The 19215-nt window shown below is 42.0% G+C and overlaps 1 pseudogene; it reads left to right on the top strand.

Annotated features, from left to right (window-relative positions):
- The first annotated feature begins 3959 nt into the window (after positions 1 to 3959).
- LOC132002078 (large ribosomal subunit protein uL6-like) lies at positions 3960 to 9201 on the top strand (annotated as a pseudogene).
- Positions 9202 to 19215: the final 10014 nt, after the last annotated feature.

Genomic DNA, 19215 nt, shown 5'->3' on the forward strand with positions numbered 1-19215 from the left:
CCTCACACCTGGAAAGAAATACTTAGGGAACACCAAGGAAAGGGGCAGAGCTAAAATCCACTCAAGTTCACCTCTTTTTCCCTGAAAAAAAAATTTCTTTTTTTAATGAAACATTATCTAAGGGTTGCTCTTTTGTCTGGGTCACGGGGAAAGTCACGTTATTTTAGAAAGGAAATGAAGTGGCATTTCTTGGCAGCCAATTTTGAATTCTACATTTTAAATCATTCAAAGAGCTTCTGCAGCTGGCGGAAGATAGAAACTTATTTGAAGAGAGGACTGAGAAACGCATCAAAGAATTACAACTCCTTGGGGTAATTTTGATCCTAAATAGGACAGATGCCATCTGTGTGGCGTGGTTCTTTCCTTCATTCATTCGTTCATTCAGAAATATTATTAGGCGTGATTGTTGTGAGGGCCCTCTGCTAAGTACTCATGACACAAAGATAGGAGACATGGACATGAACAAATAATCAAAGCACGTGAGACAGATAAAGAATGTATTAGCAGAGCACAACGATTGCTGGGAAGAAGGGCTGCAGAAAGGCTGAGGGGAAGGAGTTGGGGAACACTGCACAGTTTAAGTAAGCCTTGACCTTCCAGAGTAAGGACGAGGTCTCCAGGTGTATCTATGGGGAAGGGCATCCTAATCAGAGAGACGAGTGAGTGGTAAGCCACAGCCCAGATACAGGGAACTGCAATCAATGTTCTGGAATATGGAAATACGAGATAGCAATGGAAAAGTGGTGACAGATGAGGTTGGAGAGGTAATGCTGGGTCACAACGTGAGAGGCATGGAATGCTAGATTATGGACTTTGGACTTCACCCTGTGGTTTATTGGAATCCACTGAAGAATGCTCAGTAGAAGCATAAAATGATGTGGTCTATGTTGCATTTTAGAGTGTAGACTGGAATCAGGAAGAATGGAGCCTAAGAGATGAGCAAAAACAGCATTATAATAATCCAGTAAAGATGCAATCGTGGCCGCAGGTGCAAAGGAGAGGACAGATTGTAGAACTTGGTGACCACTGGACTAGAAAGTGAGGGGCTCCCAGGTCTCAGGCTCAAGAAGAAGATTTGAGCATGAGTGCATATATGGCTATTGAAAATGTAGTTGGTGAGGTTATTCTCAGCACATCAGAGAAGTGTATATAAACACAGAGGTTTGGGAGTCAGCACACACGGTACAGGTGGTACAGCTGAATCCTTAGGCATAATGAAATCATTTCCGGGGGGGATACATGGAGCCGAAGTTATAAATGGACCTCTCAAAGCCAAATACGGCAATAGATGTGTTTGGTTTGGCTCATATAATGCTTTTAAACATTAAAATTTCCTGCCAATAATTAAAAGCTGTGAGATATATCAATGAAACAAAATTGAAAGTTCTGACTTTCTTTGAAAAAGCAGAAGATCTGACAACAACATAGTAACAACTGGCTGATTGATCAGCCAGTATCCCTTTACCCACCTGTCCAGCTTCACTCATTCATTACCACCTGTTTGGTCTCTGAAGACCTGATTTGCAAAGAAAGGGCTATAGAACAAGCACAGTAAGGGGCTCGCAGCAGTTGCCACCCGGACGCTACCCAAAGACATGCACGTCCCAATCCCCAGAACCTCTGAAGAGGTTAGGATACATGGCAAAGGGGGCAGCAGATGGAATCAAGTTGCTCAGACTTGTGTGGACTACCCCAGTGGGCCCAGTCTAATCACGAAGTCTTTAAAATCAGAAGGGGGAGACAGAAGAGGAAGTCGGAGTGACACAGCATGAGAAGGACTCAGCCCCAAATTGCTGGTTGGAAGATGGCTGAGGGCCATGAGCTTCAGGGAACTGGGAAAGGCAAGGAAATAGACTCCCCCCTAGAGCTTCCAGAAGGAAACACAGCCCCCCCGACACCTTGATTTTAGCCCAGTGAGATCTGTGTATATCAGTTCTGATGTACAAAACTGCACAACAATAACTTTGTGTTATTTCAAGCCACCAAGTTTGAGGTTATGACAGCCATAGAAAACTAGCACACAGCTGAAAGAAAATGAGTATCCAGGAAAAGAGACTGGGGAAAAAAAAAAAAAAAAAAAAAAAAAAGGAGAGACCAGAGGGAGCATAGTTAGATAATCAAGAGAGGACCCATTTTCAAGACCCATCGAATGACACTTTCATGGCAAGTCCAGTTCTGAGGAAGGGTGCAATGTACCAGTGATGTCCAAACCGAGGGGGACACATCAGATCCACTCTGGAACACTGTTAGAGAGATCAGTCCCAGCACCCACCCCAGGCTACTGCCCTCCGACGACGCAGAGACAGGTTTATCCATCACTGAATGAGATGAACCAGCGTTTTACTAGATTAAATGAGTACTAGATTAAATTGTGTTTGTTGACTTAGCTCCTACTCTTAAGGCTCCTTGTAGCCTTTTAACAGAAGAAAGCCCATTTGAAATTTAATGCCACATTTTATTAAAGCTATTTATCTGCATGGATTTTGTCCCTAGGTGGATAATAAACTCCTTGTAGATGGTAGGTGCTTGCCAAATATTTGATGAGTACCTAAATGAAATGGATGTAACCACAGGAGGACTCTGCTGTTTTCTAGAGCTAGCAAGAAGAGCAGAGATTGTTTATCTCCTAAGCCACTATAAATTAAATGATTCGGGTTATTTATGCACTTGCACTTGTATATGGATGAAGTTGTAATTTTCTCTTTAGATGCCTAGAATCCTCCACTACTCATTGGGTCATCAGAACAAGCCAGGATTAATTCCCAGAGGGCTCCTGGAACAGCTGACAAGGTACCTCCTTTCAGTCTCATTCCTGAAATGACCTTAGGTAATAGTACACTATCCTTCATAAAATGAAATCTATCTCTCGCCTAATCCTGGATTGTTGCAGAGAAAATTCCAGTTCAATACCCAAAATCACTGAGCTAAGAGTGTCAGCCTCAGAGCCACGGTGGCCATCCTCCACTTGGTATAACTCTGACAGTCAAAATGTGACATCAGTGTGGGCCCTGGACACACTGGCATATGGAGACCTGATCTACTTTACCACCGGCAATTACCAAGGCCAAGGAGAGTATTGTGCTGCTGTAGTCCCAATGTGGGAAAAGAATTCCAAATTCTGTTAACAGAAGATTAGGATTGAAGCAGAGATTTCAGGCAAAGGGAAGAGCCATGAGCTGAGATCTAGAAAGCAGATTCTAGAAGCTTCTGAGGGACATCTTGCCTTCTGGGAAGAAGGGGTATCTATCAACTGTATGGACTGTAATAAGAGTGGCTGACAGAGAGTGCTACATGCATTCAAGCCAAGCATGTCAGGAATGAGTATGACAGCACAGAAATCATTGGAATGGAAGCCACGTTGCAGTGTGTTAAGAATAGGCTTTTGAAAAGCTCAGATGAGATGGGAAAGTAGGTCAGGGTGCTAGAAAGAAATGTCATAATAAAGGAAGATTTTTATTTTGTTGTTATGTGCTTGGTTCTATTTTTAGGGTTAAGAGGACTTAGAAATATATACAATCTGAGGAAGGGAGAGGCTTAAAACATAGGAAAGAAAATGAAAAAGGACCAAAGATGGAGCTGAAGTGAAGAGATGGGACCATCGACACTAGGCACAGGTAAGCTTAGTCAAGAAATATCTCTTGAGAACTTATTATGCGCCAGTCACTCTCCAAAGTGCCGGGAACGAGCAATGCAGACACAGATGCCGTCCTTCCCTGCTGACACTTACAGTCTAGAAGAGCGTACTTCCTTTTGGTCCCCTTTAGTTGTGAGGGACAGAAGCCAACCAGCTTAAGGGGAAAAGAGAGTTAACTCATGAAACAAACAAACAAAAAAAAAACAAAAACAAAAAAAAACAGGCATGACTGCTTCTAAAGAGTGATTGAAATATTACAGGATTCTCTCTGCCTCCCACTTGGTTTCATTTTTCTCAAGAAGCCTGTACCCCTGTGGTAGCAGAGATGGTGCCCACCATCTCCATCATGACATGGTCTATCACGCCTAGAGTCTCGGTAAAATTAATAGACCACATCTCAGGGGCTCTGCCAAGCGCCTGTGGATTGACTCTGAAGAGACAAGGCACCAGAGTGAACGATGTTGACGATGCAGAGATTCGAGGATGGGAAAGTGGATGCCTAGAAAACGGTTTTTCTCAGAAAATTGGAAGCCAGTCCATATGCAGAGAAGGTGGGGCAGAGGTAAGTTAGGGGGTATGTGGAAAAGGGTGAGGGCTTGGAAGAGTAGCTGAGGAAAACAGGAAAAGGGGAAGACCCTTGCCAAAAGGATGATTAAGGGTTAACCGAGTTTGAAAACCATGAACTTGTCATGGCCCTAAGCTGCTCAGCTCTATAATTGTCTCTGCAGGCGCAGCCCTGAATAATGACAGCTGTGGCCCTTTGTGTAGAAAGGCACAGTGAGAAGCCCAATCTTCCTACCATTCTGGGAGAACTTGGCTATCGCGCAGACCCCCAGGAGTCCAGGAGCGGTATTTGTACAAGGGTTCCCAAAGCTCTCAGGAAACAAGGACAGAGGGTGGCCTTGTAGGACACTGACTTTAGGCAATGCAACCCCCCATCTCAGGAAACCATCCACTAAGAACAGGACACTCATTTGATGGCACAGGATGCCCAGACGGTTGATCTCCTAGACCACATCTCCTTGAACAGGAAAAATGTGCATGTTGCACTTCTGGCTGCTACCCGGCAAATGCTTCATGGCCTTGGCCCTGATACATTTTTCCCTCCAAGTTGCTAAGGAATTAACTTTTCTTATGCTACCCCCAAACACCAGGCACTTTAAGTTTGATGTCTCCTTTAGCCCTGTCATCATATTGTTAAAATGGGTATGACTACCCTCGTGTTATAGAAGAGGGTGTTAACACTCAAGATGCTGCTCAACTTGCCCAAAGTGACACAGCTAGCAAGGAGAGGCCCTGGGGTATGGAAAGGCCATTCTTTCGTCTCTTACTTGTGCTCCTATTTTCCATCATTGGGTTTCCTAGAACACGATTTGTTACACTGGGAGCCTCGAATTTCTGGAGATCCTCAAATGTATTCTCAAGGTCTGTGAGAAGGCTTTCTGCCTTTAGAGAGTCTTTCCTTTGCTTGGGTTTCAGAGACATTGGCCTACAGAATGGTGCTCACTTGCAGGGAGCTGCCTCCTCGCCCTGAGCAGGTGTGGACGGGAACTTTGGGAGCAAGTACTGAGCTTGTCATTGTGTGGGTTGCGAAGGGCGTAGGCCCCCCTGGCTTACCATAGCCGTGCCTTTGCCAGGAATGTGTCAGACGGGGTATGGCAGTGGCTTCTAAGGAAGCCAGGAGGAGACATGCAAGCTGCCAAGTGGAAAATACCAAGGACAATAATGATCACAGCAGAAAACAAAACAAAACAAAACTTCATTTGCCTTCAAAAGGCAAAGTCCAGGGGGCTTGGAGCTTTGCTTAGGACACTCGACACTGGAGGCAACCCAGACCAAACACCATTGCCAGTGTCACCCCTCCCACATTTGTTCCCAGGACCAATGGAAAAAGTGAGATTCAAAGGTTAGGGCTACATAGACCATTACATTTTAAAAGTACATCTACTTTTTAAAAAAAAAAAAAAAACAAAAAACTTTTACTCCTTCCTAAAGCTCCTCCAGTAAGGTATTATTAAGCCCATCTTATAGGGGAAGAAATAGAGCTCAGAATGGAAGGTCACAAGAAAGTAGCAGGGGCAGAATCAATTGCTGGACCTTCCAGAGCAGGTTCCTTCCACGGAGCCCACTCAAAGTATCTTTCCCAGCAGTACTAGAAGACATCAGCATGGAGGTCAACTGCCATCTCCTTGAGTTATCTAGTTAATATACTTTCAAGAAAAAAAGTATATATACATGTATATACATATATATGTTTCCAGATCAACATGCTATTTTCTCCTCCTGCAAATACCGAGTCAACAGATGTTTCACAATGGAATATTCTGGAAAATGAAATAGAGGTCTTTAATGCTCCACGTCTGGCTGATGGTAAGTTTTCTCTGCCTCCTCACCAGGCGAGGCCCTTCCTTAAATAAAGCCAAATGTGTAATTTGTTCTCATCGCTGTGGCGAGCGCAGGAAAGTCTTCAGAAAAAGAAGGAAACAAAACCAGATTTTGGAAACCACCGCATTTGGTCCTTCCTACCAGGTTTTGCTTTCTGGATGATCCCCAGTGGAGACATCCGTACCCATCGAGGGCCGAGAGCTGGCAGCACGGGGGGCCAGTGCCACTGGCTAATAGGGTTTGTTTGACCTCCACGGTCTCCTGCTGAGGTAATATGAGAAATTAACTGGCCTTGGGGAAGAGAAATACCTAACTCCAGATAGCCCACCCTGTCCCACCTAAAGGGGGGGCGGGTGTGTGGAGGAAAAAACCTGAGAAATACTTGTGTAGTTCAAAGGCCAGAGACCTCCCCTTACTAAGAGATGGAGACTTAATCCTAGGGCTGTAAAACTCTCCCTCTCCACACCTGACACCACATTACTAAAGGCCCGTTTACAGCAGTTCATTTTACTTGGTGCATCATGTCCAGTTATCAAGAAAAAATTACAAGACATACTCAAAGCCAAAAAATTTTTTTTTGAAGAGACAGAGCAAATCGCCAAACCAGACATGGCAGGGATGTTAGAATTATCAGACTGGGGCTTTAAAACAACTAGGACTGGTTCTAAGGAATAAGTAGACAGCATGAAAGAATGGAAGGACAATGTAAGCAGAGAGAAGGAAACCCTAAGAAAGAACCAAAAAGAAAAGCTAGAGATTAAACACACACACACACACACACACACACACACACACACACACTATAAGAGAAATGAAGAACACCTCTGATGGGCTCTTTTTAGTAGACTGGGCACAGTGGAGGAAAGAATCCCTGAGTTTAAGGATGTATATCAGTAGAAATTTCCAAAACTGGAAAGTAAAGAATAAAGGTTGAAAAAAATAGGAAAGACTATCCAAGGACTATGGGACAACCGCAAAAGATGTAACATATGTGTAGTGAGAACGTCAAAAAGAGAAGAAATTGATAAAGGAACAGAAGAAATACTGAAACAACAATGAATCAGAATTTCCCAAGTTTATGTCAGTTACCAAACTATATCCAGGAAACTCAGAAACCCCAAGCAGGATGCATGCAACAAACAAAAATCACCCACATGTAGGTGTATCATTTTCAAATGACAGAAAATCAAAAGTGAAGAAGAAATCTTGAAAAAAGCCAGAAGGGGAGGGGGGACATCTTACCTATAGAGAAACAAAGATAAGAATTATATTCAACTTTTCCTCAGAAATCATCCTAGTTCATCCACATAGACCAAACATTCTAGAATTCTGAGCCCTACAAAATTAGCATTTAAATTTAAATTAGCATTTAAAACCAAAATAAAAAAAAAAATTTCCTCAAACAAAAGTGGAAAGAATGTTTTACCAAAGATCTGTCTTACAAGAAGTGTTAAAAGAACTTCTTTAGAGAGGAGAATAATATAGATTAGAAATTCGGATCTACATAAAGAAAGGAAGAGCATCAGAGAAGAAACAGTGAAGATAAAATAAAAACTTCTAATCTTCTTATTCTTAATTGATCTTGCCAAATAACAGTTTGTTCACTACCTGGGAATTAATCTAGACATATACCTTACACCTTCACAAAAATTAAAATGAATCACAGACCTAAATATAAAGCACAAAACTATAAAACTCCTGGAACACCACATTGGAGAGAACCTAGATGACCTTGGACATGGAAATGACTTTTAAATACAAACCAAAGGCACAATCCATGAAAGAAAAAATTGGTAAATATATTTCGTTAAAATTAAAAACTTTTGGGGACACCTGGGTGGCTCAGCTGGTAAGCATCAGACACTTGATTTCTGCTCAGGTCACGATGTCAGGGGTGTGAGATCGAGCATCACATCAAGCCCCATGTTGGGATCCATAATGGGCATAGAACCTGCTTACGATTCTCTCTCTCCCTTTCCCTTTGCCCCTCCTCCACCGACACTCTCTCCCCCACCTCAATAAAACAAAACAAAACAAAACAAAAAGAACTTCTGTTCTGTGAATATTCTCAAGAATATTCTCATCTCAAAGATGAGTTAATTCTGGAAGGAACGCTCAACTTATATCAAATAGAGTAAATGTGCTGTTCTTTTTGAGAAAGCATATCAAAAGTTGCTCCACATCATATGTCATCAGGAGAAGGCACATTAAAAGAAGGGTGACTAATATTACTTTTTTTAATCTTTATTTTTTTTTAAGTAATCTCTATACCCAGCGTGGGGCTCAAAGTCACTACCCCAAGATCAAGAGTCACATGGTCCACTGACTGAGCTGGTCAGGCACCCCAAAACTTCTGCTGTGTAAGGCAATGATAAGAAAATGAGACAACAACACAGAGACTGGGAGCATACCTTGTAACAGACACATCTGACAGGGAGCATACCTTGTAACAGACACATCTGATAAAGCACTATTACCCAAAATATACAAAGATCGCTTAAAAACTGACAATATGAAAATGAACAACCTAGTTAAAATGGGCCAACCGCTTAACAGACACCTCATCAAAGAAGACCTAGAGATGACAAGCATATGAGCTCTTTGCCATATCTGCAGTGGGCAGCAATCAGAAGACTGACATTCCAGAAAATGTCGACATTACTTGAAGGGCTGCACAGCTATTGTGAAGAGCCTCAGAAGAGCCCTGCAGAAGGACTTCAAGCACATCAGTATAAAAGTCCGTCTTCTTGGAAAGAAAAAGAAGAGGCTCTGGGTTAACAAACAGTGGGGAAATAGAAAGGAAATGGCTACTGTTCACACTTTCCGTAGTCACATACAGAACATGATCAAGGGTGTTACACTGGGTTTTCGTTGCAAGATGAGGTCTTTGTATGCTCACTTCCCCCATCAATGTCATTAGTCAGGGGAGTAGGTCTTTGACTGAAGTCCAAAATTTCTTGGGTGACAAATACATCTGCAGTGTTTGGATGTGGCCACACATCGCTTGGGTTCAGTGTCTCGTGCCCAGAAAGATGAGTTAATTCTGGAAGGAACGCTCAACTTATATCAAATTCCGCTGCTTTGATTCAGCAAGCCACAACAGTTGAAAACAAGGCTATCAGAAAATTTGAGGATGGATCCATGTCTCTGAAAAAGGAATAGCTCCTCAGGCTGATGAATAACTTCTAAGTTGTTCAGGAACAAAAATAAAATGATAGATGATTCTTGGGACCTAGCTGTGATATTTTAAAGATATTTTAAAGATAGAGTAAATGTGCTGTTCTTTTTGAGAAAGCATATCAAAAGTTGCTCCACATCATATGTCATCAGGAGAAGGCACATTAAAAGCCTGATGAGATACTACACACTACCTATCTAGAATGGCCAAAATCCACAACACTGACAACACTAAATGTTGGTGGGGTGGGGAGCAATGGGCATAGCAAAACACATAGTCACTTTGAAACACGGTTTGGCAGTTTCTTACAAAACTCAACATACTCTTACTGCATGATCCAGCAAACCATGCTCCTTGACATTAGCCCAAAAGAATTGAAAACTTACGTCCACACAAAAACCTGCACAAGAATATTTATGACAGCTGTTCTCAGAATTGTAAGAGCTTAGAAGCAACCAGGATGTCCTTCAGTAAGGGAACAGATAAATAAACTGAGGTCCATTCAGATAGTGGAGTATTATCCAGTGCTAAGAGAAAACGAGTTATCAATCCATAAAAGGACACAGAGAAAGCTTAAATGCATACTGCTTAAGTGAAAGAAACCAATCTGAAAAGCTACATACTATATGATTCCAACTATATGACATCCTAGAACAGCAAAACTATGGACATGGTCATTTCCAGGGGTTAGTGTAGGGAAAGGGTTGAATAGGTGGATCACAGAGGATTTTTAGGGCAATGAAAACACTCTGTATGATACATGTCATTATACATTCGTTCAAACCCATAGAACACACAATACCAAGAGAGAACCCTAATGGATGATCACCAGAGGGGATGGGGGGGTGGAAGGATAGTGAAGAGGAGTGGGAGATACAAGCTTGCTTCCAGTTGTGGAATGACTAAATCATGGGAATAAAAGGCACAGCATAGGGAATATAGACAATGGTATTGTAATAGGGCCATGTGGTAACAGACAGTAGCCACACTTGCGGTGAGCACAGCATAACATATAGAGAAGTGGAATCACTATGTTGTACACCTGAAAGTAATGTAATATCATGTGTCAAATGTTCAAAAACAAAAAAAGTGGTGAGCCCTAATGTAAACAATAGACTTTGAATGATTTTGACATGTCCATGAAGATCCACCCATGTAATGAATATCCAACTCTGGTGGCAGATGTTGATAATGGGAGAGGCTAAGCATGTGGTGGGGGCAGGATGGTATATAGAAAATCTCTATACCTTCGTCTAAATTTTTCTGTGAACCTCAAACTACACTAAGAAAGTAGAGTCTTGAAAGAAACTCAGGAGCTGGCTGAGGTCTCCCGGATATGGCTCAGCATTGCCACAGGAAGTGATCCTGGGCTGAGCAGGAGAGGTCAGTTACTGTGACCAGTGTTTTTGAAACAGTCACCAGACCAATAAAGAGGGGACACAAGAGGATATGGAAGAAGGAAGAAGAAGGAAACCCATCAGTTGGAATAGAGTTTCTTAACTGGAAGGACTAACAAGACAAAACAGGAAGAGAAGCTAAGAGTTATTCTGGAGTCAGAGGTGAGGTGCTGGGGCTTGTCAGTCTGGTTCCATCAGGACCTCAGCAGTACCGAGCACCAGCCTGAGTATTCCTGTCCTATGTGACTCCTGGTGTCACTTCTCCCTAGAGACAATAAGATGTGTCCCTGCGAAGGGAGAGACCCAAATACACCAAATTCCACCCTGAAATACAATTTTTGGAATTTTATCTCATTCTCTGAAAACCTGTCAGACAATGTCCATTTCAGTCATTTCATCAAATGATTTCTTCAACTGGCAAAATTTATAATAGTAGGCTCATAAAGACAATTAGAGAAAACTTGGACAAGTTGGGCAAACAGGCAGTTGTTACTAAGGTCCTACTCAGCCAACATTCGCTAATGTCCTAATGTTAACGTCCAGTCAATGCTGACCTTCTAGCCCTCTAAGATTCATGTGACTGTGGCAGGTAAAAGAGTTTCAAACTGAAGGCTAAATGTGTCCATGGACTACTTCCTTCTGAATTGATTTCCCATGGCCGACTTAGCCATATAATGTGTGATAATAACAAGCTAACATGTCATAAATCTTCATATATCCAGCATTTGACTTTATTACAGTGGGCCTCCTAGAAATGTGGATTACTTCCCTGTCAGGCAGTCTTTACCTGGTTTTGCTGTCCTTAGCCCATTCGTGGGAACGTGTGCGTTTTTATGATGTTGGTACAAACACGTATATTGATAGGCATCTAATCACCATATTAATTGTTAACCCAGACTGGAAAAGTTTCATATATATTTTTTTTTTACTTTATAGACATTTCTTTCAATAGAAAAACAAAAGTTAGAAGGAAAAAGTGTGTGTTAAGATTAGTCGAGTAGAACTCCCCAAAATAACTCCCGCTGCTTTATTTACCTCACGAACAAATAATGAAGAAAATTGAGATGGAACCTATTTTCCTTCTAACACTGGATGGTTCCTAGGTAATTCAGGGTGGGAACGTATGATGTATCGGGTATCAAGGCAAGGATGAGAGTACTGACTGAAGAGCCATCTTATGCTGGGGGTTCTGCAACTTCTGAGGGTAGAGCAGGGGAGAGGCAGGATGGTGGGAGGGGGTTAGGTTAGGGAAATGGGACACGCAGTTCTCTGATGTCCAGAGCTGTCTGGGCACCTCCATAGCTGAACCTTCTGGGCTCATCCCTCACTTGTCTATTTCTCTAGTTTCAACGAAGCTCTGTTGCTTGGAAACTCACATAAAATGTGAAGTGGGAGTGTTGCAAACCAACCTATCATAACCCTGTTTTTATTACCCTTATGGCATTTCAAGGTGAAAGACTATATTTAGCCTTGTATTTTGCTTTCTCCGGGAAATCCCAGACAACTGCAAAGAAGCTGCGAAGTTTTTCACACTCTTCGGTGGGACCCTGTGCTTTCCCACTCTGATCTTCAGGAAGCCTGAGGTCCAGAGGTCCATCTACTCTAGGACACAAATGGTCTAGGAGCCACTTACAAAGCAGATTCCTTTTATCCCCTCTTAAATTCCACAGAACAACCTTAGATACAGGATTTTTTTTTTAACCCAAGTTTTACATAAAGAAATAACTGCTAGCCATTTCCACACCAATTTATCTGCTGTTATGGGAACATTTTCTAAGAAAAAGACATGATCTGTCTGACATCCTTCATCCACCCCCTCCACTTTCTCTTTTCTAACGAAAAATGTGCTGTGGTAAAGCTACCTTTGTATCATTCTTAGGCTTAAATAACCGTCTGGCAACATAGGGCACTAGACTTTCCCATAACAAGAAAACAAGCAACTTGGGTCTTTTTAAGTGAGTGAAAGGACTTTCACACATTTTTTCAGAAATAACAAAAAACTAACAGAGGGTCCCAGGGAAAAGCTAGCAAGCATTGCCATATGCGAAGTCTCTACATATTTAACAGGAAGAGGGTGTTTGATCCTTTGTCCAAACCACTGCATACGTGGATTCCTGATCTTGTTCCTGCTTTATTTACTTGCTGCCTCTCACATGTCAGGTAATAAATCGTCCCCTCACGTCACCCCGACCCTGCTGGAAAACATCTCTAGTTCTATAAGGCACACTATAGACAACTTTCCAATTAAGGGCACAGGATCTGCAGTCAAAAGATCTGGATTTGAGACTTGTGTCTGTCATGTACTTGCTACATAATTGAGCACTGCTGTTTACATCAATACTGTGTCCCCTTCCGTAAAATAGGATACTTGCAGTACCTACTTCAGTTGCCTCATCTAACCAAAGGAAATAATAACATGGCAGATCTCACTGGGTTAGTGTGACGACACAATGAAGTAAATGAATGCAAGGTTCATAGCCGAATAGGGTATACAGCAGGCATTCAAAAATGGTAGTTCTAAAGATGATATTATAAATATGGCATTTAGAAAATGACTCTCATGTCAACCATGTCTTTCATTGTAGATTTGTTGATTGGTATCTATCCCTCCTGCAAACCAGGACACTCTCTGAGGCCTCCCTCCCACACCCTCTGCCTTCCAAACTATTCCACTTCCTGAAAATGCCCAGAAACCATCATCCTTGGCACTTGTTGACCACCAGTGCCTTCTATCAAGCCTCATCCTCTCTCTGCTATACTCTTGCAATAGCCTCTTAGCCACTTTTTCTCCCTAATCTCTTTGCCTTCTGCTTTCCCTTCTTATATCCTTACCACACACACAATGATCATTCTTCTTCTTTTCAAAGACTTTTATTTATTTATCTGTCAGAGAAAGAGAGCAAGCACCACAGGGGGAGTGGCAGGCAGAGGGAGAAGAAGCAGGATCCCCACTGAGCAAGAAGCCTGATGCAGGACTGGATCTTAGAACTCTGGGATCATGACTGGAGCCAAAGGGAGACACTCTACCAACTGAGCCACCCAAGAGTCCCCACAGTGATCATTCTAAAAATCAGTTTGTTCATGTCCCTTCATTAATGAAGACCTTACAATAGCTCCCTATTAATAAAAGGATTATCTCCAAACTCCTTGGCCAAACATATAGTCCTCCATGCTCTGGCTCTCCCTTCCTATGCCAACTTTGTTCCTGCCAATCTCTCATGACTGCCCCACAGACCAGCAACCACAGAAACTCTTCTAATTCCAAGAATATTGGGGTAACCACACTCCAAGATGGTCCCTAATGATCCCCACCTCCTAGTATTCATGCCCTTGTGAAGTCTTCTCCCACACAGTCCCAGAGTTGCTCTGGGGGACCAACAGAATGGCAGAGGGGGTGGTGTGTCACTTGCAAGATGAGGTTATAAGTAACTGGGGCTCCTACCTTCACCTCGGTCTGCCTTTCATATTACTTGCCCTCAGGGAAACTACGCCATGTAAGTAACTCTATGGAAAGGCCTACCTGGTAAGGAACTGAAAATTTCTGCTGACAGTCACATGAGTGAGCTCGGGTACTGCTCGTCCTGCCCCTTCAGATGATTGCGGTCCCAGCCAATGCCCGAGAACAACTTCATGAGAGACCATAAGGCAAGACCATCCAGTCAGGAATTGCCCAGATTCATGACTTTCAGCAACTGTATGAGATCTCACTTATTACTGTAAGCTGCTAAATTTGGAAGTAATTTGTTAGGTAGCCATGCAAAAGCCCTCTTCGTTTATACCTCCTTTCCCTTGCACATTCCTTTAGACGTGATGCCTGTTGTCCATTCCCATCATGTAAGCCTCAGCGCAAAGTCACTTACTCCATAAAACTGTGCCACTCCTCCTCCACACCGTCTTGTCTGTCATTTGTGTTCACATAACATCTGGCATTTACTTCCACTGTGACACCTGTCATTTTGTCCTGTATGGTAGCCTGAATAATAGTCCCCCCAAGATACCCACGTCCTCATCCCCAGAACCTACAAACTTTACCTTCTATAGCAATGGGGACTTTGCAGATGTGATTAAGTTATAACCCTGAAATAGGGAAATTATGGATTATAGATTATGAGGATGGGTGGATATCATCGCAAAAATCCATATATGAGGAACCCAGGAGGATTCAGAGTGAGAGAGATGACCAGGGATGGTGGAAGCAGATCCTGGAGTGACATGTTCTCAAGAGGGAAACAGGGAGACATAACCAGGGAATACAGGCAGTCAGTAACAGTTGAAAAAAGGCCAGATAACAAATCCTCCCCTAGAGCTTCCAGAAGGGACACAGCTTCGTGGCACCTTTATTTTAGTCAAATAAGAACCATTTTAGATTTCTCATTCCCAGAATTGCTAAAAGAACAAACGTGTATTTTAAGTCACTAAACTTGTGATCATTTGTTACAACAACATAGGAAACCCATACATCCTGTGTGTGTTTGTTAACCATACCCCTGACACCATACACATACATGAGCTCCCACTCTTAGCTCCCTGAAAATCATGTTTGTTTCCGAAACCTTAAACAATACCTGGAATATGTTAGTGCTCAGTAAAATGTGTTGGTTAGTCAAATACATAAACTAGTTTAAATTCTTCAGGCTATAAATTAAATATTCCATTGTATAATCAAATGTAATGGTTTTCTCCAAGAACTCTTTCCTGGTGAAGTGTCCTTCGTTTCCAGGCAGATCTACAATTCCTGTCTAGAAAAAAATTCTTAAAGGCTTATCCTTAAAGCAAAAAGGAATATCAGAGGTGATCTCTTAGGTGTGATGACAGAGATGAAATATATTCTGGAGTAGATCTTTCTTTCCTTAAGTGTAAGACTTAAAAGAGACACAAAAATGTGGATAGTTCAGTGAAGAAACACAAATGTAAGTAAAGGGTCAGGATTCAAGGGGGTGGCACCTGCATTTCCGATTTATAGCATTGATCTCACTGAGAGTACATACACTCTGCCCCTCACTCACTGTGAAACTCTACTTTTTCTCAGTTCCTTCACCCATATAATTAAGTGATTGATTAAAATTCATTCAATATTTATTTAACAAATATTTGTTGAGAATCTACCATGTTCCAAGCCTAGTTCCAGATGTCAGGAGCATAGTTTTATTTTTTTTTAAGATTTTATTTATTTATTTGACAGAGAGAAATCACAAGTAGGCAGAGAGGCAGAGAAAGAGAGAGGAGGAAGCAGGCTCCCTGCTGAGCAGAGAGCCCGATGCGGGACTCGATCCCAGGACCCCGAGATCATGACCTGAGCCACCCAGGTGCCCCAGGAGGATAGTTTTAAACAATACATCCTACCCTCATGGATTCTAGAGTAAGTTAGATAATAAAAATAAATATGAAAAAATATATAGTATGACAAACACTGTGGAGAACAATAAGTTAGGAAAGGAGCTCAGTGATTACAGAAATAGAGGTGGATGAAGAAAGAAAAACTCATTGACCGTGAGGTTTGAATCAAGTCCAGAGGAGGTTAAGGAGCAAATAATTCAGATAATTGGAAGGAAATGAAGGAGTGGAAATAGCAGGTGCAAAGGCCCTGAGGCAGGAGAATGCCTGGTATGTACCTATGTTCAAAGACTAGCAAGGAGGTCAGCATATCTGCATTGGAGTGAACAAGAACAGGAGTGAGCAGGAAACAAGATCCGGAAAGGTTTTAGGGAAGGATCAGATACTATAGACCAATGCTGACCAATACAAATCTAATGCAAGCCAGAAATGTGGAGTCACATATGCAATGTAAAATTTTCTACTAACCACTCTACAAGAATAAAAAGAAACTGGTGAAATTAATTTTAGTACTATATTTTGTTTATCCAATATATTCAAAATATTATAATTTCAATATATAATCAGTATAAAGATGACTGAATATTTTACATTTTTATGTTTTATTTTTCTGGTTTTTAAAAAAAATGTATATTTATTTATTGGAGAGAGAGTGAGGGTGAGAGAGAACATGAGAGTATGAGAGGTGAGAGAGTCAGAAGGAGAAGCATACGCCCTGCTGAGCTGGAAGCTTGATGCAGCCCTTGATTCTGGGACTCCAGGATCAAGACCTGAGCTGAAGACAGTTGCTTAACCAACTGAACTACCCAGACACTCCTATTTTTCCAGTTTTATTGAGGTATAATTGACATAAAACATTGTATTAGTTTAAGATGTACAACATAATGATTTGATGTATGTATATATTGGAAAATGCTTCACACAGTACATTTAGTTAACTTCTATCACCTCACACAGTTATAATTTTTCTTATGATGAGAACTTTTAATTTCTACTCTCTTAGCAACTTTCAAATATACAATACAGTATTATTAACTATAGATACCATGCTAGATATTACATTCCCATGACTTACTTATCATATAACTACAGGTTTGTACCTTCTGACTCCTACACCTATTCCCTCAATACCCTACCCACCACCTACCACCAGCTCCTGCCCTGGGCAACCATTAATCTTCAAATTCTTTTTTCTCAAAGGAATTCCTCAAAATCTACTGTGTGTTTTACTTCTCAGTTCAGACTGACCCTACCTCGAGTGATCTCTAACCACATGCCACCAGTGGTCACCTGTTTGGACAGCATAGCTATAGAGCTTAAGAAGTCTTTCTAAGAGCATTGGCTTTGACTCCATAGGAAATAGGAACCATGACAGAGTTTTGAGAAAAGAAGTGACATGATCTAATTTATATTTGAAAGGATCACTTCGGTTGCCATGTTGAGATAGTCTATAAGGGGTGACAGGAGAAGCAGGGAGACCAGATGGGAGGTTGTGGTGGTAATGCAGACAAGAGATAGTGGTGATCCCACCCAAAGGGAACAGCGAAGATGGAAGAAGTGGTTGAACTCAGAACATATTTTGAGATGGAGCCAATGGGGTTTCTTGACTGACTGAAGTATGAAAGAAAAAGGAGAGTTAAGAGTGAGACCAGTAGAAAAACTTGAAAGTTTTCATGGGTTTTAATCTCTTGGTTAAACAACTTAACTCTCCTGAGACCATGTGTCTTTCTCTGTAACAAGGTGACAGCATTCTAGGAAGAGGAACCCCGAGATCATAGGCTGTAGGGCTAAAGTGTACCAGGTAATGCTCAGGGAAAACCAGTGTGGCTGAAGAGGTGCCAGCAAGGAGGAAAAGCAGCAGGGATGTGGTCAGAAAGGTAACAGCGATGTGGGTTATAAAGGAACCATGTTGCGTCCCTTCAATTTCAGGGAATACGGAGCATAACAAGTAAACTCACCAAAAAACAAAACTTAGGCCACCATGATATGGTTAAAAACTCAGCATCAGACTTATCCAGGCCAGAACTATTAATTTTTATGGTCTTTTATTTTTCTTTTCCACAAATTCAGTTCATCTTATATATACAGGTGTAGACAATGGGAACAACAGAGTTCTTTTGATTTGATCCAGAAAGAGAAAGCCGTTCAGAGCCAGAATTCCCATGAAGGTGATGAAGCTTAATTCTGAAGCCTCTTCTAGCATTCTAGACTCAATTTCGTACTGATCCTTTTTTTTTTTTTCTTAAGGAAAAAAAAAACTGGACACACTTCAGGATCAACAAAACCTAGATCTTCTCTTACTTATGAAAAACATTCCATCTGAGACATCTCTTGGGAATAAAACTAACTGACTTGGGTAAAAGCAGAAAGGACCTGCACACCTGGCCAGGACCAGTCATTATGCCCCAGGAAAGGAGTCAGCACCTCCCCAGCTTCTGCCCTTTGGAAAGGTACAGTTAAGAGAATTATGTAGGAGGATTTATGTTTGTCCTTCCTAAGTCTGTTTGATCACAAAATCAGGTGTGTTGCTTTAAAAAAGTATAGATTCCTAGGTCTTACCCCAGATCCACTAATTTGATCTCAGAGGGCAGTGCCCAGGAATCTTTATTGTAAGGAAGCTCCACCCATGGGCACCAGTGCATTAGGGCTTCTGAAACATAATTTTGAGATAATAAGGCATAACTCTGGGAATTCCTGGAAGGAAGAGCAATCTCCATCCCAAAAACTGGGTGGGGGAGTTCCCGAGCTGTTCATTACTTCAAGAGACACTCAATCACAGATTCATAGTTTGGGCAGCTCTTTCTCTACCCTCGAAGGTGCATCCAGTAAGAGGAAGGGCCAACATTGGCCATCTGAGAACAGGCATGGGTAAGAAGAGATGAACTCAAGATGGGGCCCTCAGGAGCCCTTCAAGGATGTGGTCATGTTTCTCTCCCAGGAGGGGCCTTCTGCCCCTCCAGGGACCTGCAGGGGAGAAAAAAAAAAAAAAAGAAGAAGAAGAAGTTTGCTTCCCGGATTTCCAGTTTCCATACCTGGCCTGAGACTGGCTGGGCTACAAGGAGAGGCTCAGGAGAGTGAGCCCAGGCACATTTGCTTACATGATAGAGCAGCAGGTAGGAGAGGCCGAAAAATGAGCTCAGAGTTACCCAACAATTAGGCTGGCAGATCTGGGAGGGCGTGAGCCTGAAGGTGTCAGTAGGGGCAACTCTCCCTGCCCCTACTGCATGAAATAAAAAGTTTGTTTTGTTCTAGGAAAGAATGAAGCCAAAACAGAGCATCAGTGCTGA

The sequence above is a fragment of the Mustela nigripes genome, chromosome 14 (genome assembly GCF_022355385.1).
Source record: "Mustela nigripes isolate SB6536 chromosome 14, MUSNIG.SB6536, whole genome shotgun sequence".
NCBI classification, from domain to species: Eukaryota; Metazoa; Chordata; class Mammalia; order Carnivora; family Mustelidae; genus Mustela; species Mustela nigripes.